This window comes from Ornithorhynchus anatinus, chromosome 8, assembly GCF_004115215.2.
Source record: "Ornithorhynchus anatinus isolate Pmale09 chromosome 8, mOrnAna1.pri.v4, whole genome shotgun sequence".
NCBI lineage: Eukaryota > Metazoa > Chordata > Mammalia > Monotremata > Ornithorhynchidae > Ornithorhynchus > Ornithorhynchus anatinus.
In genome coordinates, this window is record NC_041735.1 from 3667439 (window position 1) to 3690052 (window position 22614).

A 22614-nucleotide genomic window follows, 5' to 3' on the forward strand; every position below is an offset into this window, starting at 1 on the left:
TAGACCTGGGACTGAAATGAAAGCCGAAGCGAGAGAGAGCATGACCAGTAAGGTTACCTAAAAAGCGGCCAAGTTAATCGGGTACCGATACCGTATTTGAAGAACATTCCAAAACGGCAAAGGAAAGATGTTCAAGTAAATGAGTTTTATTAGTGAAGGGTTAGGTGTCAGTTATTCGGCTGAAAAATAACTTGTTTCAAAGAAAAAGGCCCTTTACAGGGAGACGAAGGAAAAAAAGAAAGCTTAATGTAAATGAGAAACTTTCAGGGCGAACGATTATGTATAAAATTAAATTGTAAAATATTCATAAGGAAGGTTAAAGTTATAAATTAAATTCAAATAGAAATGACATAAAGCTAAACAGTGAAGAGTTCTTAAAATGCATAACAAGCAAATAGCAGGCCGAGCGCCACCGAGGCTATTAAAAGACGCGCGAAGGGAGTTAGTGACAGATGAGGATGATATTGCCAAAAGCCTGACTGAATTCTGCCTCTATTTACAAAAGAAGCAGAAGGTCAAATTGAGGCGATGAGATACATTTTTCCTGAGATGGGGAACGGGGTGGCAGGGTACCCAAGAAGTACGGTCCTTTAAAAACAAGGAAAAATACAGAGAGAATTTTGACGGAGTTCAGAGTTAGGCTATGCTGACCCCAGAGACGCTACCAACCTGGAGGTGGAAACATCCAACAGCAACCCACTGGATCACACCTATGGCCTGCTTTCCTGTAAACTCACTTTCAGGGTTAAAAGATGCCCTAACAATCCTAACTTTCCCCTCTTAGATAATATTGATGATGACTATAACAATACAACTATTAATAATAACTGTGGTACTTGTAAAGCGCTTATCATGTGCCAAGCACTCTACTAAGCACTGAGGTAGATATGAGATTATCAGATCCCACAGGAGGCTCACAGTAGAAGTAGGAGAGAGAACGGGTACTGAATCCCATTTTGTAGATGAAAGAATTGAGGCTCAGAGAAGTGAAGCAACTGCCCAAGGTCACACAGCAGATAAGTGGCAGCGGCAGGAGTAGAATCCGGGTCCTTTGACTCCCAGGCCCGTGCTCTTCCCACAAGACCACGCTGCTTTCCATGCGAATCTACCTAAATCCTACTGGAGCACTCTAACAGTGCTTAACTTTTTTTTTTTAATGGTATTTGTTAAACGCTTACTATGTGCCAGGTGCAGTTCTAAGCGCGGATAGACACAAGTTAATCAGATTGGACACAGTCCATGTCTCACATGGGGCTCACAGTCTTAATTCCCATTCTACAGAAGAAGTAACTGAGGCCCAGAGAAGTGAAGTGACTTATCCAAGGTCACACAGCAGATAAGAGTCAGAACGGAATTAGAACCCTTGTCCTCTGACTCCCAGGGCGATGCTCTATCCACTAAGCCACAATCTTTCTCTACTAGGCCACGCTGCTTCTCTTCTGCTTCTTCTAACAGAGTTCTTGCCCATTCATTTCTTCCCATTCTTCTTGAACCTAGTGATGCTATACTGTACTCTCCCAAGCGCTTAGTACACAACCCCACACAAAGCAAGCACACAATAAATACGATTGATTGAGGTTTTCTGTCTGCAGAACCTTTGGTGGCAGTGAATTCCATATGCCTGCTATGGGAAGGATATGAAAAGAATATAACGAAAACTTTTTTCAGGGAAGAAAATGGTCCTAAGGAGGTTCCGGTAAACTAACGACAAGTGACTTTGGAGGTCTAGTGGCTAGAGGCCGGGCCTGGGAGTCCAAAGGATGGGGGTTCTAATCCTGGTTCCACCACCTGTCTGCTGTGTGTCCTTGGGCAAGTCACTTCACTTCTCAGTCCCTCTGCTACCTTACCTGTAAAATGGAGGTTAAGACTGTAAGCCTCAAGCGGGACATGGATTGGCCCAACTTGACTAGTTTGCATCTAACCCAGCTCTTCGAACAATGCTTGGCACATAGTAAGAACTTAGTAAATGCCATCTGGGGAAAAAAATAAGAGGGACAACTTTCCAAGTGACTGCCCTCCAGGTCAGGAACAACCTGTTCAGCAAACACGCACTCTTACCCTAGGTGAATGGCAGAGAAAGACCAAATGCTGAAAATTAAATTTGATTAGCACAGCTAATACCGATACAAATATCCATCCAGCCGATTTCACTGCCATCCCACAGGTCGACCTATAAAGTCAATAATGGCAGTATGCAGAGAGACGTGGGAGGGGAGAGTAGGAAATCACTAAAATAGATTGCAACGACCTGGCAGCTACATAATTTATGATCAGAGAAACAAAGAATAAGTTAAACAAAGAACAAAGAGCGAGAGACTTTTTTTTCACTCCTAGTGAACCAGAGGAGGGTAACATGTCACAAGAGAGTCATGAAAGTGCGTGGATCAACTGTCAAACAGTAGCCAGGAAAAATTCAAAATGGATCTGACTTCTGAATGGAGAGGGTCAATATGAGGACCGAGATCCAAGGTATTTTCTAGCAGGCCAAATAAATTCACTTTAATTTAGAAGCGTGTGGTCAGGAATCGTGGGTAGCAGATCAAGTGGGGGAGCTGTAACCAATGAATGGCAGTTGGTGTTTGAAATGAGTAAACTGTTCAAGTGGTTAGGCAGAGGGCGGGTACTCCGACGGCATAAAGTCACTTAGACAAATACACTTGGCTGTTACCCCGAGCCACCCTTCCTCGGTAACGTTAGAACAGCAGCAACGACAGAGCCCCAAACCCCTTCATGATTCACAAAGGCCACGGAGTGAAGGATCATTTAGGGATGGCAAGTCCTCAGTTGATCTTGAACTAACCCAGCATTTAGCACAGTGCTTTGCTAAATTCTCTAGACTGTAAGCTGGTTGTGGGCGGGGAATATGCCTGTTAACTGTTGCATTGTACTCTCCCAAACACTTAGTACATTGTTCTGCACACAGTAAGTGCTCAATTAATATGAACGACTGATTTTGCACAGACTAAACCATTCATATACGCCATCGCGACCTGGACGCATAAACCTGGCTGTTACCCTGAGCCACCCTCCCTTGGTTGTCGGAACGGCAGCAACCATGGAGATTGAGACTGTGAGCTCCACGTGGGACAGGGACTGTGTCCAACCCAATTTGCTTGTATCCTCCCCAGCGCTTAGTACGGTGCCTGGCACATAGTAAGCGCTTAACAGATATCGCAATTATTGATTTATTATTTAAAATAAACCATTAATAAAGCCACCACTCTCAAGATTACTCCTGGAGAGTTTCTAGTACTCTACCAGTCTCGGCTACGGGAAGGAGAGTGAAGCAGCGGCCTCCCCATCCCATTCCTAGCTTGGGCAGTAGCTAGCGAGCGGAAGGCCATCTGCTACGAGTCAAAACTCACCTGTGCTGGGCAGCAGCAGCACGGGAGAGTGTCCAGGGCGGAAACTTAATTTTACTGCACAGAGAAAGGCAGTGGTAAAACACTTCCAGATTTTTACCAAGAAAACTCTATGGAAACACTACCAGAACGACCACAGATGGAGGAGGGGCATTCCGGGAGAGATACGTCCATGGAGTCGCTATGGGTCAGAGACGACTCGGCAGCATAAGATGAGATTAATAAATGCCATCAGTAGCCTGCCTTATACCGATTCAGTCCCAGAAATGAGGCTGAAGATGAGGTCCGGTGTTAAGACATTATTTTCCACACTGCACAGGACAGGGGAAATTGGGGTTTTTGGTGTTGCCTATCCATGAGACCGCCCTTCAAGGTACCATAAGGGACTTGATTAATCTCAGGCACGGGACTGAGTTAAAGCAACTGATATGACCAGCGATTAGTTCGGTGCCTGGGATGTAGCAAGCGCTTAAGAGAGACCACATTCTTCACATTCTACACTGGTGGTAGTAATGGCCTTTATTTAGCACCCCCTGGGTGCCATGCCATCCCCCGTCTCTAGACTATAAGCTCCTTCTGGGCAGGGAATGTGTCTGTTTATTGTTGTATTGTACTCTCCCAAACGCTTAGTACAGTGCTCTGCACACAGTAGGTGCTCAATAAATGCGACTGAATGAATGAATGAAAGAATGAATGCACTACACTAACTGCTTCGGAAGTACAAAACAAGCCAGTGACACATTCCCTGCCCACACGAAGCTTCCACTCTACAGGGGCAGACAAGGGAGTTCAAAGGCTACAATTATGAGTTTTAAATCACAAAGAAGCTCCTCCACCATCCTTCCCATCTGTATACGTGGCTCTTTCCGTAATAACCAAAATTGGAAGGGGAAAGCCCAAATTGTTCTCATTTTAAGAAAATATTGAGATACACTCCCCCGACTTTCCTATCACTGTAGACAGCACCACCATCCCCCCCGTCCCGCAAGCCCATAATCTCGGCCTTATCCTCCACTCCTCTCTCTCATTCGACCCACGCATTCCATCTCGTCACCGAATCCTGTCGGTTCTGCCTTCTCAACATTTCTAGAATCTGCCCTTTCCTCTCCAGCCAAACTTACCAGACTGATCCAAGAATTTACTTCCCACCCTGACTACTGCGTCGGCCTCCTCGCTGACCTCCCTGCCTCCTGTCTCTACCCGCTCCAGGCCATACTTCACTCTTCTGCCCAGATCTTTTTTTCTGTAAAACCACTCAGTCCAATCTCCCCACTCTTCATTTGTTAAATGCTTACTACGTTCCAGACGCTGTATTGATTGCTGGGGCAGATAAGCTAATCAGGTTGGAAAAATTCCATGAGTCATATGGGGCTCACGGTCTTCAGCGCTTAGAACAGTGATTGGCACACAGTAAGCACATAACAAATACCACTATTATTATCAATATTAATCCCCATTTTACAGATGAGGGAATAACAATAATAATGGTATTTGTTAAGCAGTTACTACGTGCCAAGCACTGTTCTAAGCGCTGGAAATTTAGATCCTGCTGAGATTTGAACTCAGATCTCTAGATTCAGAGTCCAGAGGGCTAATCCCCGACCCTTCATCCACGTTCCCCCTGGGCTTCCCTCCCCCTTCGTATCTGATAGACCGACCACCAGTCTCCCCATCCTCAGACCCCTTCAAAAATCACATCTCCTCCACAGAGCCTTCCCTGACGAATGCCCTCATCTACCCCATCTGCCCACCCTGCTGCTCTGACTCTGAACTTGGCTGTGCACTCCTTAAGCACTTTGATACTCACCCCAGCCACACAATACGTAGGTAAAAATTATGATTCTCTACAGTTTCCCCCTCCGCAAATCTATTTTAGAGTCTGTTTCCCCTCTGCAGACTCTAAATAATCTCCTGTGGGGCACGGATCACATCTACCAACTCTGTGGTACTGTACTCTCCCGAGTGCCTAGTACAGTGCTCTGCCCAAAAATACCACTGCCTGATCAAACCTCCCTGTGCCTTGTCTTGGACATGAGGACTCAAGTTCGATTAGACTGTAAGCCCGTCAAACGGCAGGGACTGTCTCTATCTGTTGCCGACTTGTTCATTCCAAGCGCTTAGTACAGTGCTCTGCACATAGTAAGCGCTCAATAAATACTATTGAATGGCCCTGGGGAGGGAACAGCTCTGGGGTATGGAGGGGGCCAGGATACTTCTGACAAATGACATATGACATTCCCACCTCAGGGGACATCGCAAGACATCAAGAGCACCTCCCTAACCGGTATCCGCAAGGGCCGTCAGGGCCATCCTGTGATGGGATCAGGTCAACAAAACCTTCTCACGCCAACCTAGCAAATAAACTATCCTTGTTCAAACCAGTCTTTCCTTACGCCTTTTTTTTCCCCATTTCGTTTTCTAGAATCTAAATACAATTACTCATTTAGAATGTGGGGTTAAATAATAATGGTCATAAAAATAATGGATGACTAATTCTTGGAAAAATGGAATTATTGAAAGTTTAAAGGTCCGATACTATGAAAATAACAAACAAGTTGCTGATATCAAAGACCGATACTACAGATTATTAAAAATACACCTCCTGAGTGGCTTCCCTATCTTTCCTAAAGTGACCATTCGGCTTGTTTCCCAAAAGTATTATTAAATATTCAAAATACAGGGCAAAGAAGCAAATTCGGTCACATTAACACAGCCTTATTTCTTTCTTTCAGTCAGACTCTGTTGCGTAAAAGAAAAAAAAGTAAAAAAAAAAACCAAGCTTGATTATTGAATCTTTTTAGACGACTTGTAACCACATCCAGGATTATTAGATCATGGCCGTAGGCTAGGCACTGGTACATATATCCACCTGTCAAATGTAATCTATCACCTAAAAAAGATAGCCTTAGACAGGGATTTCTTTGGTTTTTTTCCACTTCTACATCAAAAATTACTTTCCAAAGCAGGGTCCTTTTCTGACACATTTAGTAAAATTACTACTCACGTTAGCACACCGAAAATAATTTTAAGGGGTGGTTTTAAATAATCGCACTGATATGGACAATAAGGAATTCCAAGTACGGTACTTTTTTTTTTTTTTTAGATTGTATGGGGAAAAAAGCAGCTGGCAATCTTTCACTGAAACATTAAGCATATCACACGCTCAGATTTTACATCTAAAAATCACCAGAAAACATTTGCTGTGCAGTATCTAATAAAGTTATTCTAGAGGAAGCCGAAGTCCAGAGAATGTAATAGCCTAAGAAAGAAATTCATTTCAAGCATTTAAGTGATAAACACTTCAGCGTGGCCTCGTGGAAAAAGCACAGGCCAGGGAGTCAGAAGACCTGGATTCTAATCCCAGCCCCACCACTTGTCTGCTGTATGACCTTGGGCAAGTCACTTAATTTCTATGTGCCTTAGTTTCCTCATCTGTAAAATGGAGATTAATACTGTAAGCCTCAGTGGTACAGGGACTGTTCAAACCTATTTAGCTTGTATCTACCCCAGCGTTTAGAACAGTGCCAGTAGATAGTTAGCATTTAATAAATACCACAGTTATTCTACCCTGGAGTCAACTACCCAACAGACTTCTGAAGACTATACAAGTGATCTCCTTTTAAAACCATATAAATAAACATTCTAACCTGATTTTTTTTTCTTTAAACGTCGCTTGTTTGGGGAAGACTGGTGGAAGACTTGGGAAGAATTCGGTATTTCTTACTGATACACTCTGTTTACAATTGACTGTTTTAAAATCCAGCCAATGGCAATCACCTTCGGTTGAAGGACACAATTAAAAAAAGATAAAAGATTGTTTCAATAACAGAACAAAGACAGACAAGGAATAATAAAAAAAAAAAAACGCTATCAATTCATCACTAGGCCCACGTCTTCCAAAACTGACTTAATTCAAATATCCCCAAGTTATCGCTGAATTACTACTGAGGCTTAAGTCAAGTCATGGAAGGAGAGTTCTAGAGGAAAGGAAGAGAATACATAATCTTTCAAGCCCTACATCTCCAAATCCACGTCAGAAGTGGAATCTTGGTTTGAAACAAAAAACTTCACCCCCTTAAAAATGCAGAACGTCTGAATTACAAATCTTTTCATTGTCTACAATGTACGTTCAGGCAAGCTGTATCAGTAGAGGTCTTCATAAATATTCAAAATACAGGGAGGGAGCATTTGCAAGCTCAGTCCCATTAAACAGTTTTATTTCTTATTTCGGTTACTAAGTACATTAGCTCTGCACCACATTACAATTAGTGACTTAACACAGCTTGTGGTGAAGGGGAGAGCTAATGAGTTTGAAAACAGTCACAAAGAGAAATGTTTGCATTGCTACCCAAAGGACAAGCCACTACTGTGGATTATGAAACAGCCGTTTTATGAGCCACACTTACCCCCAAAGTGAACTTGCAGCTCAAAAAAATCCAGCACTGCCTTGGTCCAGACCCACTTTTATTACTGACCCTTTCCTATAAACGAAGCACGAACCCCACACGGCCTACGGCTGGGATGCTGGAAAATGCACTTAAGTGGCAGAGTGAATTCCATCGCCCGGTTGCATCATCTCTGCTCGGAATTTTAATTCGACTTTCGGGATTCTCAAAGCAAAAACCGGGCCTGCTCCCCCTCCTGAAGCCAACCAGAAAATTCAGAGTCAACACAGCAGACTTTGAAAATCGAGTTGCCCTTTGGTGATGAATCCTTGGGCTAGCTTCCGGCCTTGGAGATCATCAAGAAAAGGGCTGTTCCAAGAATCTCTTTACTGATATTTTTTTTTTAACAGGCCACAGAAAAGGCAAGAGGCAGCTTGACCAACAGGGAAGTATTCACTTGGCAATTCTATTTCCTTCCCACCAGCTCCATTACATGGGACTCTACATTAGAAATAGTGTAGCTCAGTGTAAAGAGCACAGGCTTGAGAGTCAGAGGTCATGTTACTAATCTTGCCTCTATCACTTGTCAGCTGTGTGACTGTGGGCAAGTCACTTAACTTCTCTGTGCTTCCGTTCCCTATCTGTAAAATGGAGATTAAGACCATGAGCCCCACCTGGGACAACCTGACTACCTTGTATCCCTCCCAGCACTTAGAACAGTGCTTGACATATAGTAAGCACTTAACAAATACCATTATTATTATTATTACATTGGGCTCAGTGTGGAGGTTGGGTTTATTCCTTTCCTGGGCCTTCACTCAGCTAAATCTGAAAAGAGGGGATGTGGCTTTATATCCTACTCCTGGGTGTTAAAGATGCTCTCTAAGTGCTCTTACGTGCACAGAGAAGCAGTGTGGCCTAGTGGATAGAGCACAGGCCTGGGAGTCAGAAGGACCTGGGTTCTAATTCCAGCCCCGCTGCTTGTCTGCTGTGTGACCTTAGGCAAGTCACTTCACTTCTCTGGGCCTCAGTGACCTCATTTATAAAAAGGAGATTAACACTGTGAACCCCATGTGGGACAGGGACTGTGTCCAACCCAATTCGCTTGTATGCACCCCAGTGTTTAGTACGGTGCCTGGAACCTGGTAAGTGCTTAACAAATACCATCTTTCGAGAAGGGGATAGATTCACTACATCAGCCGGGCCAGCCACTGGACTGGCGTCAGATGCAGAAAAATGGAACCTTGGAGAATTCTAAACCTACTAGCCCAGTAGAAGGAGAGTGGAAAATGGAAAAAAAAATTCCAACACAATCTGCTTTAGCTCTAATGATCACACAGATTTCCCTGGCTACAAGGGCAGACCCCTAAAGGTAGCTGAGCACTAATATTTAACCCAAACTCTATTCCCCAAATTCAACCTGATGATGGGCAGCCATTGGCCACCTCCCATAAGAAACTTCTCGGCGACCCTAAACCCCACCTGGAAGTAGGTGGTGGGCTGCCTGTGACGGACCCGAGAGTCAGAAGGACCTGGGTTCTAATCCTAATCTAATCCTGCCTCTGCCACTTGTTTGCCGTTTGACCCTGGGTAAATCACTTCACTTTTTTGTGTCTCAGTTCCCTCATCTATAAAATGGGGATTAAGACCGTGAGCCCCACGTGGGACAGGGACTGTGTCCAGTCTGATTACCTTGTATCTACCCTAGCGCTTAGAATACCACTATTGTTATTATTAGACTCTCAATTTACAAAGTTTGCCAAGAACAGCACCACCATGAATTTCAGATTGCCCTAAAACCCAGTTACAGCCCTTGAGTCATCACCAGTTTGAAAGGTGAGATCCTTTGGCAACACCAAGACCAGCCACGCTGAAGAAAAGGGTGGTTCTCTCCAAGCAGGAGGGGAAGAGTAGGAGGGGAAAATAATAATGTTGGTATTTGTTAAGCGCTATGTGCCAAGCACTGTTCTAAGCGCTGGGGTAGACACAGGGTAATCAGGTTGTCCCACGTGAGGCTCACAGTCTTAATCCCCATTTTACAGATGAGGTAACTGAGGCACAGAGAAGTTAAGTGACTTGCCCACAGTCACACAGCTGACAAGTGGCAGAGCGGGGATTCAAACCCGTGACCTCTGACTCCCAAGCCCGGGCTCTTTCCACTGAGCCACGCTGTTTCTCTAATGACAGGCACCGCCAACAACAAACACGTCGGAGCCGGCAACAGTCCGTGTGCAGACAAGGTGTAGTCGGAAGGGTCAGTTCCCTCATCGGCCTCTCCGGCCACACTGCCCTCCAACTCCCACGGTAAATTTCACCTAATTTAAAGACCAGTGATATTCCTGAGCTGCATCATGCACTGAACAGCTCAGAGCAGTTCCTGTAACCATAGAGAGCTCCTTCCTGAGTTTGTGGCTAAAACTGTGACAACCAGAAAGGTAGAGTGAGTTTCCAAGTCATCCAGCAAGGGTGGGCAGGGCCTGGCCTAGAAGCCAGGTCTCCTGTCCCTGTAGTGCACTTTAGCCACTTCGGCAAACCTCTCTCGGCTCCTCTCAGAGCCAGGATCATACAAAAAAAAATAAATAATAATAATAATAATAATGTCGGTATTTGTTAAGCGCTTACTATGAGCAGCATGGCTCAGTGGAAAAGCTCATCTGTAAAATGGGGATTAAGACTGTGAGCCCCACGTGGGACATTCTGATTCCCCTGTGTCTACCCCAGCGCTTAGAACAGTGCTCGGCACATAGTAAGCGCTTAACAAATACCAACATTATTATTATTATTATTATGTGCCGAGCACTGTTCTAAGCGCTGGGGGAGATACAGTGTAATCAGGTTGTCCCACGTGAGGCTCACAGTTAATCTCCATTTTACAGATGAGGTAACTGAGCCACAGAGAAGTTAAGTGACTTGCCCACAGTCACACGGCTGACAAGTGGCAGAGCCGGCATTCGAACTCATGACCTCTGACTCCCAAGCCCGTGCTCTTTCCACTGAGCCACGCTGCTTCTCGTTGACTCAAACACCCCTTCACTCTCCCCCTGACATCCTGCAAGCAGGAAGGGTCAAGGCACTCGGTGGTATCATTGGCATTAAAGCACTCAGTCACCTTGCCTCCTCCTACTTCACCTCAATATTCTCCTACTACAATCCAGCCCGCATCCTCTATGCCATCCTTCTCACTGTACTTCCATCTGGCCACCGACCTCTTGCTCCTGGAAGGAGACCACGATACGAACTGGAGATTCAGAATCGGCACCAGGAGATGCTGTGTGTCAACCCCAGAAGACGGCCTTCCCTTGTGCGGAGTGTGGAAAAGAACTGTCTTTTGTGCAACGGTCGTGTCGGCTATGCTGTTAACAGTTGGAAGTGACTTGCTTTCCTATGGTCGGTAGAAAGGAGAGAGGTGGGCTGAGGGAGGCGGGGAGCTGGTTTGGGAGCCAGCTCGGTCTGTGGGCCTCAATCAATCCAGCGTAACTATTGAGCGCTTACTGTGTGCAGAGCACTGTACTAACTGCTTGCGAAAGTGCAATGTGCCAGTTGGTAGATATGTCCCCTGCCCACTATGAGTTTACAGTCTAGAGGGGGAGACAGACACTTATACAAATAAATTATGGATGTGTACATAAGAACTGTGGGACTGAGGGAGGGTGCAATTCCAAATGCAAGAGCAAGCACTTAGTACAGTGCTCTGCACACCATAAGCGCTCAATAAATACGATTGACTGACACAAGGGAGGGGGAGAAGAAGAAATGAGGGCCTAATCGGAGAAGGCCTCTTGGAGGAGAGATGCCTTCAATAAGGCTCAAGTGTCTCTCCCACACTAAAAAAGACTCTGGAGTCCAGCTGTCCCCGCCGGCTATCGCCATCTCCCACTGCTGCTCTTATCCAATCTCCATGAGTGAGCGGGAGAATCCCATTGACGTCACTTCCTTTTCTCAAGCTTCTTCCACCTCAATCTCGACCCTTTCTGTCTATTGAGACTGCGTACGCCAGCGGGGTCTCCGATCCTTTCCCTTGGCTCCTTTTCCTCCCGCATCGCTGACACATTCACCCACCGGCTTCTACAACGCAGTTCAGCAAAAGCACAACTCGTCTTCCTTCCTAAATCTGCCATCATGATCACCACCACCATCACTACCAGCCTTTCTGAGCCAGAAGTTCGCAACTCTGCTGTTCTCTTAGACTCCTTTGCCTTCCCACCTTCCACGTTTGGGCTCTCTCTAAATTCTGATGGATTTTCCCAGATCTGCCCCTCTCTCTCTCTGTTTCAGCCATACTCCGATTCAAGCTTGGAGAAGTGGCCTGGCCTGGTGGAAAGAACCCAGGCCTAGGAGTCAGAAGAACCTGAGTTCTAATTCCAGCTCCAACCCTTCTCTGGTATGTGACCTGGGGGAAGTCACTTCACTTCTCTGGGCCTCGGTTCCCTCATCTGTAAAATAGGGATTAAGACTGTGAGTCCCATGAGGGAGAGTGTGTCCAACCTGATTACCCTGTAACTATCCCAGTGCCTGGCACATAGTAAACACTTAATGAACACCATAAAAAAGAGAAGCTTCCGTCACCTCCTGGTTGGATTATTGCACGGGCCTCCTTACTGCTCTCCCGGCCTCCAGTCTCTCCCTTTCCCAGATCATCTTCCAAAAATGCTCTTTGGAGCGCATCCCTCCTCTCCTCAAAACGTCGGGTGGAAAAGGACACTTAATAATAATAGTAATTATGGTATTTGTAAAGTGCTTGCAATGTGCCAAGCCCTGTTCTAAGCGCTGGGGTACAGACAAGGTAATCAGGTTGACCCATGTGGGATTCACAGTCGCAATCCCCATTTTACAGATGGGGTAACTGAGCCCCAGAAAAGTGAAGTAGCTTGCCCAAGGTCACACAGCAGACAAGTGGAAGAGCCAGGATTAGAACCCATGCCTTATGACTCCCAAACCCATGCTCTTTCCACTAAGCCATGCTACTTCCCGCTTCTGAGGTTTATATACAGGGTTCTCCACCTCCACCAACCCTCCTCTTTCCTTCTCTGCTCTATTCTCACAGAGCATCCCAGCTCATACTCTTCACTCTTCCCAAATTCACCTAACTACACTTAGCTCTCTAATTTCCCATCTCCCAAGTACTGTTGTAATTAGTACTATTACTATGATGGTATTGGTTAAGTACTTACTATGTCAAGCACTGCTTTTAGTGCTGGGCTTCAAAGTCCTAGTTGGGAGGACTGGGATTGAATCCCCATTTTACAGATGAAGAAATTGAGTCCCAGAAAAGTAAAATAACTTGCCCATGGTCACAGCAGACAAGTGGTGGAGCTGAAAATAGAACCCAGGTCCTCTGACTCCCAGGGCCGTGCTCCCTCCACTAGGCCATGCCACTCCTCCATGGTTCATCTTTCGGCTGCCTGGAAATCCCTCCCTATCAAATCAACGGTATTTATTATTTAATGGGTGCCTAGCACTGTACTAAGCTCAAATCCAGCAGATCTCCTCCTCCCCACCCTCAAAGCCCTTCCAAACTCCCCCCTCAACTAATCCCTATCGCATGAGTGCATGATGTAGTAGCTAGAGTATGGGCCTGGGAGTCAGAAGGTCTTGGGTTCTACTCCTGGCTCTGCCACTTGTCAGCTGTGTGGCTTCTGTGCCTAAATTACCTCATCTATAAAATGAGGATTGAGACCGTGAGCCCCATGTGGGACTGGGACTATGTCCAACCCAATTTGTTTGAATCTACCCCAGCGCTTAGTAACAGCTTAACAAATACCACAATTATTATTATTAATACATTATGTTATCCCTTCATATTTTAATCATTCTTGCTTTGGCTGGAACCACATATATCTATATCTTTCCTCCTATTTCCGGTTTGTATATATCATTTCCATCTGTTTTCTCCCTCACTAGATTGTAGGTGCCTCAAGGGAAGGAGACATGTCTTCCCTCTAGACTGTAAGCTCATTGTGGGCACGGAACATGTCTACCAATTCTATTTTATTGTGCTCTCCCAAGTGCTTAGTACAGCGCTCTGCCCACAGAGTAAGCGCTCAGCAAATACGCTGATTGATTTTCTCCTTATCAGAAGCTCCCGAGCGGCCAGTAAAATATTCTGCCCACAGTAGAGGCTCAATAAATACTGGTGAATGAATGACTGAGTATGGGAGTCAGGAAACCTGGGTTCTACTCTAGCTCTGTTACAAGTCTACTGTACGAGCTTCATTTCCTCAACTGTAAAATGGAGATAGTGATCCATGGGCAGTGAAGCTGGAGGATAAATTGAAACCATTGGTGTTTGGAAAAATAAAAGTGCTCTCTGAACTCACTGAATCATTATTATTATGTTTATTGATATTATTATTACGTTGGACCCCATCGAGCAGGTGGAATTCTGCCACTGGCCCTTCGTACAAGGAACTTTTCCAGTGGATCGTCAGTTTCAAGGACCGGCACAAAATCTACACATTCCATGTGTTGAAAAACCAAGAGGGGGAGGATACTTCACTGAAGCCATCTCTTCAAATGCCATACATTTCCTTATTTTATATTCTCCTTACCAACCACAGCTGACCATCCTCTCTACCTGTCCAAACCAATAACTTGTCTTCTTCAGTTAAAGTAACATTTGTGGAATCTCAAAATAGCAGAACGTGTCTAAATTGTTTAGAAGAGAGCTACGTAATTCCTCCCAAGGCCAAGCCCAGTGGAAGCTTGACTGCTCTAGCCGACAAAACAGGGTTGATAAATGCACTCTGGTCAAAAACAGAATGATTTTTACTCAAATGTAAAGAAAAAAATTGGGGAGGGAGGATGGGGGGATGGTGGAGGAAGGAGAGGAATGACATGCTTCCTCTGCCCCTGGCCGTCAGCTTCTATGGGGCAGATCTTGGTTATGAGAGACGGTTTGATTTGAGTCACTTCCCTTTAAATCCCCTCTGCCCAATCACCCTATGGAAAAAAGACAAAACAGATCAAATGTGAAAGTGAAGGGGGCTGGGGAGAAACTTGAAAAGGGAAAATCTTTCTAATAAATTCCTCTATTTCGGAGGAAGCAGTCGAACCTAGAAGGCAAAAGTTTTCTGGAACGATTCACCGATGAAATCGAGGCCTGCTACGGATTTCAGGTACAGCGGAGCTTATGCAGTTTAACAATCTGCTCCCAAACTGTTTGGAGGGCAACTGGGTGGGGAGAGGAGGAAACCTCGTCTGCCCATGGTGTCGCCCCTTGTTAATCGATCGGTGGAATTTACTGACGGCTTGCTAAATTGCTTCCCCTTTGCCCACCCGTCCTCTTGGCCCCTTGGCCTCCAGCCTCCAGGTGACCGGCACTCCTCAGGTCACTTCCCTGGGCAGCGGGCCAGCTGGGAGGCTCCCGGGGAGGGTGGCCTGGATGGGAAAAAAGCCCCCATACTTCTCTCTGGGGAGCGAAGACTTCAGCAAAAAGCTAGAGGACGGGTGGGGGAAGGGAAGGAGGGTACAAGCCCAAGACTAGTGGCTTACCGGGGGGCCATAGAGAAAAGAGGCAACCCAGCCCTTGTTGATAATAATGATAATAATAATAATTGCAATTACTGTTTGTTAAGCACTTATTACGTGCCAGGCACTGCTTTAAGAACTGGGGTAGATATGAGATAACTGGATTGGACACAGTCCCTGTCCCCCATAGTCTTAAACCCCAGTCTTAAACCCCATTTTACAGATGAGGGAACTGAGGCACAAAGAAGTGAAGTGATTTGCCCAGGGTCACACAGCAGACCAGTGGTGGAGCTGAGACTAGAACCGAGGTCCTTCTAACTCCCAGGCCCAGGCTGTGGCCATTCCAATACTAGGATCGGGTGCCCAGGGAGGGACACAGAAAATGATCAGGGGGCATCAGGAAACCCAGGGCTGGCAAAGGAGCCTCAGGGTCAGTCAGTTGGATTTGTTGAGCGCTTTCTGTGCGCAGAGCACTGTCAGGGGCCCCAGCAATTTCGGCGGGTCAAGTCTCCATCCTTCCCTGGACTTGAACGGGCCAAACAAGAGCCAGGGGTGGCCAGGGGCCAAGGCCGTCCACCCGAGGAACGCCAGGAAAACCACAGGCTTCCCCAAGAACAGAGGTGGCATCCTGACAAGAGCTCCAGGCCTGCCCTGGGCTCAGCCTGGGCCAACGTTCCTGGCCTACTGGGGAAATCCTCCAGCTTTCTCCCTGAGAAGGACGACTCAAAGCCTCCGTCACCTTCAAGATGACAACCGTCCCCTCCGCCATCCCCTCCCCAGTCCACCACTCCGTCTCCCGAGGAGCTTGAAAACTCATCGCACCCTTTCCTTGGCTGCTGTGGGCCGCCGGCACCGACCGGCTCCTTCCCTCTCCGCACACACCCAGTGCTTCAGAAGACGCGGCAACTCTGCCAAGAATCCTCCTTTCATAGGGCCTTTATCACTATGGCAACCGAATGTTCTCCAGTAACCGAGCCAGGGGTGCCCTGTGACACGAACGTGAGCGACGGCCAAACTCTGGCTGATTCCTCCTGGCGGCACAAGGCCCTGTCCCGTCCGTACTGATTCGCGCTCGCGGGACTACAGGGCATCGAGCAGCAGTTGACGACGGTCCGAGGGGCCACTTGTCTTATCTCGTCTTATGCTGTCGAGGGGCACTTGGGCAATCTAAAAATGAACCACTACATCCCAGAGGGGAAGAAGGAAGCCCTTCCATGTTCCAGAGCTGGGGAAGCTCTGGTCAGTGGATTTGACTTCCAACTCCCAGGCCCGTGCTCTATCCACTAGGCCATGCTGTGCTTGGGTCTCTGGGATCCAATCGATCAATCACTCGATCGTATTTATTGAGTACTTACTGTGTGCAGAGGACCCTACTAAATATTTGAGACACAATCCCGGCCCACAAGGAGCTTACGGTCTAGAGGGGGAGACAGACGTTAAAATGAATTAACGCTGAGATACCAAGCCTCCGCGGAGGGAGCGGTGACCTGATTCGGGGTTCAATTCAGCTCCTGGAACCCGACTGGTGAGAAACACGCCCGGAAGAAATCCAACCCGTCTAGGGTGGGTCACTTTTCCCCCACTACCCTAAGCGCTTCCAGAATCCACCCATTCCAAGCAGGGACCTAATTCAAAATCCTAGTGTGGGATGAGAGTGTCGAAGGAGGAAAAGCTGAGGTCTTGAACTTTTCAGTTGGCCTCCTCTCCATCCTGCGGATTGGCAGACTTCAGCTGACAGCAGGGCAATGATCCATCGCTTCTCCTAACCCAGAGAGGGCGAGCGCTCGGTGGCGTTTCACCGCAGCCACGTCAACTCCACTGGTGGTAGGGAACAAAAAATCACCACCAAAATGAGGTTTGGCTCTCCTCGGTTCATCAACGCCTCCAACCTGCCCCTCCAGGCAGTTTTCTGCTTCCCGCCCAATCGGAAGCCAGATTCCCCACTGATAGCAATGGGAGCGCCGGGCTGTCCGGTGCGTGGGTGAAGGAAAGAGCCAGCTCGACTTCCAGCCTCTGCCTTGGCTCGTTCCATTTCCCAGTAACCATGGCACATGAACCCTTTCCGGCTTCTGCCGGATGCACCCGAACCAGTGGCTTGGGGCGAGAGAGGACAACGATGCCACTGGGTCTCGGGCTTCTCCCATGGAGCCGGAGAAGAAGCTAGCATTTGAGAGACAGGACTGATGAAGAGCCTTGTGTTTTTCAGAGTACCATCTCCCATGATGATGACTTTCCACTTCCTTTAAATATTTCAAATGAACGTGTTTTTCATTCCCAGAGTAGAGGACTTGGAGGCAAATTGGAATGCTCCAAGTTAAAGTTGCTAACATTCTGCCAACTCTCCTCATTTTTCCCCAAAGTGCTCTTAATTGGTGCGGAGAAGCCGAGTTCTCTGGAATCAACACTCACTTGGAGGCTATTATTTCTTCAACAACTATTAAGAGTTCTTACAGGGAGGATGGTGGCCAGCTGTTCTCCCTCCTTGCTGTGGAGGAGAAGAAGAGATGAACTCATAATGCAACAGGAAGGAGGGAGGGCAGACAAAAGGAAGAACTTCCTGGAAAGGGTAACCCGAAGAAGGTTTTTTTATACTATTTGCTCAGCGCTTACTGTATGCCAGGCACTGTCCTAAGTACTGGGGTGGATACAAGCCAAAGGGTTGGACACAGTCCCTGTCCCACATGGGGCTCACAGTCATTTTACAAATGGGGAAGAGGTACAGAAGTCAAGTGACTTGTTGATGATGATAAGGTCCCACAGCAGACAAGTGGTGGAGCCAGGATTAGGACCCAGGTCCTTCTGACTCCCAGGCCCGAGCTCTAACCACCAGACCACCCTGCGGCCTTGGACCCAGCAGGGGGGCTATCCCTCTACCTCCAGCAAGGCCAGAAGGCCCCAGGAGGAAGGAAGGGTCCCTCCTGGGAGCCCCTACAGCCACTAGGGGAGAATGGATCAGACCCAGAGGAACGCTCGCTCCTGACCCTCGGCTTTAAAGCCCTCAATCAACTCGCCCCACCCTACCTCACCTCACTAATCTCCTACTCCAGCCCAGCCCGCACGCTCCGCTCCTCCAGCCCCAGCTTGCTCGCTGTGCCCCGGATCTCGTCTACCTTGCCGCCGACAGCTTTCCCACGTCCCCTTCCCCAGCCTGCAACTTCCTCCCACTCCCTTTATGCCAGACCACCACTCTCTCCTCCTTCAAAGCATTACTACCGGTCACATCTCTTCCAAGTGGCCTTGCCCCATTAAGGCCTCTTTTCCCGGGCTCGCTCTCCCATCTGCGTCGTCTACGCACTTCAATCTGTGACCTTTGGCCACTTGACATTCGCCCCACCCCCAACCCCACAGCACTTACATACGTATCTTTAAATTACATATTATAAATTACTTATTGATTCACATTAATGCCTGTCTCCCTCTCTACACTGTATGCTAGTTAGGCGCAGGGACCGTGTCTGCTAACTCTGTTGTGCTGTACTCTTCCAAGTGCTTATTAAAGCGCTCGGCACATAGTAATCACTCAATAAATACGATCGACTGATTTATTCATTCATTCAAATCTACAGTCTAGAGGTGGGGAGAAATACATGAATCTAAATAAATGACAGACATGTACATTAAGTGCTGTGACACTGGTGAGGGGGAGAACAAAGGGAACAAGTCAGGGCAATGCAGACGGGAGTAGGAGAAGAGGAAAGGGGGCCTTATTCAGGGAAGGCCTCTTGGAGATGGGCCTTCGGTAAGGTTTCTGATCAGGTGAGAGGCCGCACCTGCTCCGCTGGCCTTGTTTTTGTGGGAATGGCGACAGGCTGCACTGAGCCTCCCAGACTCCAGGCAGGTGCTGCGGACGGCAAGACAGACCTTCCCCCTTGGCGGCCACTCGTGCCTGAACACGGCCTGAACACTGAGAGTGCCGCCCAGCAAGATCTTCACAGAACGAGCAAACCTGCCATCCCCCTCCCAAACACCCCACTCTGAGGTACACGCTCGCCACCGGCAGCGTCATCTCCGAACTCAAGGACCGCACTACTGCTGTGGCTACTGTTGCTGCTTCTACCAGCAAACCCCCAGCAGAGTGAGGGACAACCAGCAGCTCGAGACGAAGGCCGCCCTTACTCCCATCATCCAGTTTGCTGCTTCTCTGTCTTGAACTTGGCCCTCCTCTTGATTTGTTGAGGGATTGTTTTTTCCCTCCTTCACCCACTTTAGCTGATAAAAGACCCTTTATTTTCTAATAAATTAAAAACAAATCCACAGCCACTGAGTTGAGGAAGGTGTCTCTGGGCTTTCATTCAATCATATTTAATGAATGCTTATTGTGTGCAAAGCACTGTACTAGTTCCTTGGTTGAATACAATATAAAAGACACATTCTGCCCACAACGAGCTCACAGTCTAGAGGGGAAGACGTTAATATAAATTACAGATATATACAGATGTGAATTAATTGCAGCAAATTAATTAATGAGAACTCTCTTAGGTTTACCTCTGAAAAAGTGAGAGCAGACATGATGAGGCCAAGTCTAACCAGGGCCCCACGCCTCTCCCTCCAGCAGGGCTCCTTTTGGCAGGGAATATGTCTGCTTATAATGTTGGTATTTGTTAAGTGCTTACTTTGTGCCGAGCACTGTTCTAAGTGCTGGGGGAGATACAGGGTCATCAGGTTGTCCCACGTGAGGCTCTCCCAAGCGCTTAGTACAGTGCTCTGTGCACAGTAATCGCTCAAAAAATACAATTGAATGAATCAGCCTGTGGCACCAGCCCTGAGCCCATCTTTAAAGAACAACGGGCTGGGAGAGGCAGATGGGATAGTGGGAAGTGAAATAAAGTGAAGCTGACTGGCCTTGGGAATTTCCACTAACTGGCACTCCAAGGATGAATTCTGAGGAAGGAGGCATTTCTCTCAGTGCTTTGTTTACTTTTTTTTATGGTATTTGTTCAATGCTTACTATGTGCCAGGCACTGTACTAAGCACTGGGGTATTTATAAGATAATCTCCTCACTATGTCCACATCCCACTTGGGGCTCACAGCATTAATCCACAAATTATAGATAAGGGAACTGAGACCCAGGGAAGTGAAGTGGCTTATCCGAGGTCACACGGTGGACAAGTGGCCAAGCCAGGATTAGAACCCAGATCTTCTGACTCCCAGACCCAAGCTCTCTATTAGGCCAGGCTGCTTCTCAAAGCATTAAAGGCTTCCAATCCACCCAGATGAGATGCGTAGGCTCGTTTTGGTTCTGTGGCTGTTACTTACACATGAGGCAGCATGGACTTGGAAATCGGGGCCCTGGATTCGTTCATTCAGTCGGTCATATTTATTGAGTGCTTACTGTGTGCAGAGCACTGTACTAAGCGCTTGGGAGAGTACAAGACAACAATGTACAGACACTTTCCCTGCCCACAACGAGTTTACAGTCTAAAGGGGGGAGCTGGGACTCTACGCCCAGCTCAGCCTGTGGCCTTCCCTGTGCCCGGGACAAACTGCTTAACCCTCTCTGCTTCAGCTTCTTTGTCTGCAAAACAGGAATAATAATAAAAATACCCACTTCTCCCTCTCTCTCAAGGATGTTGTGAGAAGAAGGTAATTGAGGGGAAGCTCTATGAAAAAATCAAGGCGCTCTTACATCTGCAAGGTATCATGAGAAACAAAGTCCCCGACATCAGCAGCACTGTATGCATTCACAGTGGAACAGGACTCTTGTCAGCCAAGCACCTCATCCTTAGCCACTGGTAGGCCCATTTGAGGGTTTCCCATCCAAAGGGCTAGAGATCAGGAGCCCTTCTTTCTCAACCTAATTAGCCAGGGAACACAGTGGCACATTATTAAACTTCACAAACAAAAGCTCCTTTTTCTCATCTTTCTTGGTATTCAGTGAACATCTTCACCAAAAAGTGTGTCCTTTATGTCTCTAAATGTTGTGTTCACAAGCCCCACTTTGTTTCACACAACACAAATTTATAAAGCGGCCATTCAAGGCCTAAAAAAAAAAATATCGCCCATTATCTCATCTTAGAATCACATCATAAAAGCCAACCTGCCCCCCAAACCGCTGGGCCAGCTCTTGAGAGCTAGCAGGGAGTTTGGGGTCTCCAGCGGAGAAGCTGTCTGCACAGTCAGCTTGACGGGCCAACAACTTTCTGCTGGGGAAAAGGATGGCCAGATCTGCTTCCTCGAGAAAACATTACACACATTTCAGAAGGCCAGTTGCCCGATAGGGGGAATGGATGGAAAAAGGTACTCTAAGCCACCAATATAACAGATAAACTGGTCTCAGGGCAATGGGAATCTCCCAGGAGAGTTTGGGTGTTTTTTTTTGTCTTGAAGAAGATTGTGAAGATAAGGTCTTCATAAGTATGTAATAATAATGGTATTTGATAAGCGCTTACTATGTTCCAAGCACTGATTTAAGCGCTGGGGTAGGTGCAGGTTAATCAGGTTGGACGCAGTTCCTGTCCCACATGGGGCTCACAGTCTTAATCCCCATTTTACAGTTGAGGTAACTGAGGCCCAGAGAAGTTACGAGACTTGCCCAACATGTTTCACAACAGGCATGGGGCAGAGCTGGGATTAGAACCCAGGTCCTTCTGACTCCCAGGCCCGTGCTCTATGCACTAAGCCACGCTGCTTCGTTATCAACCCCATCTGCCTCTCGCTCAGGGTGGTCTTGGCACTCACTCCCTAGAAATCCTTCACCTTCCATTCGAGCTTCCCAGTCAGGTTTTTCCAGACTCCAAAAGCAAAGAAGACACTTTGGCTCCAAAGCACACCCAGGTTACTCCGACTTCCGGTTATTGCAATCAAGCAAAAGGGTAAATGTGAAGGTCAGGAGATACCAACTTTTCTTCGAAGATGGCAGGAGTGTACTTTCCATTTTAAACGACTATGGCTCAGGTTCACCATCTCCCTTGAAGGTCGGCGGGAGCGACTCGAAGGTGAGAAACAGAAGGCTCCCGGAGGTGGATGATCCAGGCCCTCCGATTCCCGTCTAGCTCTTGCCCCCACCCTTGGCCCTTTCTCTGCTCTTTGGTACCTCCACAAGGCTGGACGGGGAAACAGAGTCAGATCTTGGGCCTCTGGTAAAAGCCATTAGGCAAGAGAGGGAAACAACTGCAAGAAACAAGAAACAAGAGGGGATTGTCTGCGGACTGCCATTTTCAGTTTGAGTACCCCACCCGCAGAGAGCAGAGCGCTGCCTGAATGGGTCCACTAACACGGCAGCCATCTTCTTTGTGTGAGTTGGGTTATTTTAATGGCCTCTGTTAAACATTCACTCTGTGCCAGGCACTGTACTAAGCGGTGGAGTGGATACAAGCAAAGCAGGTAGGGTACAGTCCATGTCTCACATGGGGTTCACAATCTTAATCCCCGTTTTACAGACAAGGGAACTGAGACGTGA

General features: G+C 47.3%; 1 protein-coding gene and 1 long non-coding RNA gene across 7 annotated transcripts in view; both read right to left on the bottom strand.

Annotated features, from left to right (window-relative positions):
- TCF12 (transcription factor 12) overlaps window positions 1–22614 on the bottom strand; it is a 286427-nt gene that overhangs the window by 241947 nt on the left and 21866 nt on the right. The window lies entirely within an intron of this gene.
- LOC114813865 lies at window positions 14495–16127 on the bottom strand. Its single transcript, XR_003761627.2, has 2 exons — window positions 16037–16127; window positions 14495–14686 (listed from the first exon to the last, which is right to left on the bottom strand). It is a non-coding gene; the product is annotated as an uncharacterized LOC114813865 (long non-coding RNA).